The sequence below is a fragment of the Procambarus clarkii genome, chromosome 16 (genome assembly GCF_040958095.1).
Source record: "Procambarus clarkii isolate CNS0578487 chromosome 16, FALCON_Pclarkii_2.0, whole genome shotgun sequence".
In the NCBI taxonomy this organism is placed as follows: Eukaryota; Metazoa; Arthropoda; class Malacostraca; order Decapoda; family Cambaridae; genus Procambarus; species Procambarus clarkii.
In genome coordinates, this window is record NC_091165.1 from 38,533,369 (window position 1) to 38,534,406 (window position 1,038).

The window sequence follows — 1,038 nt, forward strand, 5'->3', positions numbered from 1 at the left end:
GTGAGTGTCTTTTTCCAAACTGCGCCCATGAGGTCAGCCTGATCCTGCGGGTCTTCTATTTTTTCTTGTTGCTCCTCTTCATCTTCGTCAAGGAATGTGTGTACAAGGTGGGTGAGGCTGGGGTTAACCGATCCCAGGAGCTGTCTGATCTTGCGCCAGAAAGTTCCCGGCTCCCTTTTGTACTGGTTGGCCTGTCTCACTAGGGTTCTCCAAATGTGGCTCTTGTGGGTCAGCGTAAGGTCTATGGTTTCCCTTCTGAGTGTTTGTAGGGTCAACGCTGGTGGCTGGCCTGTTTGGTAGTGGCTTTGGCAGGCTCGCTGGTACACATTCATCTTGCCTCTGATTTCTCGGGTCGGCTTATATTGGTGGTAAGTCCTAGTGGTGGATATTTCACAAGTGGCCTCGGTTGCAAGCTGGATCCGGTTGTGGATGGTGTTTACTGCTTGGTCGATTGTTTGGGTTGGGAGGTTGTCGAACTCAAGGATGGGGTCGCCAGCAAGGAAGGTGTCATAGTCACGGGCACGTATGGTTTCCAATCTGGGCCTGGATGGTGCCACATATCTGAAGGGGGTTGCTTGGAGGGATGTGACCACAGGGATGTGATCCGACCCCACGTTCTTGCCTGGGGTTACTCTGCAGTGGAACAGGTCACAATCTCTGTTGGTCAGCACTATGTCAGGGGTGCCCCTATGGTTGCCCGCAAAGAACGTCTTAAAGTGGGGGCCTTGGAAGGAGAGGTCCCGGTTTTGCATTAGATTGAAGAGCTGCCTGCCCTTGAGGTCTGGCCTGTCAGGAGCGTTGAATAAGGCCTGATGGTGGGCATTCAGGTCTCCAGCGATGATAGTGGGGAGGTTCCTGTCGAGCAGCTTGTTCAGAGGGATGGAGGGGAGGTAGGCCAGTCTAGGTGGTAGATATGCGGTGCAGACAATGAGGGGGCCGTGTGAAGTGGTGAGTTCTATTGCAAGGAAGTTGTCGTCTTCTATGAGGATGGGGCGGTAGGAGAGCCCTCTTCTTATTAGTATTGCCACCCCACTGTAC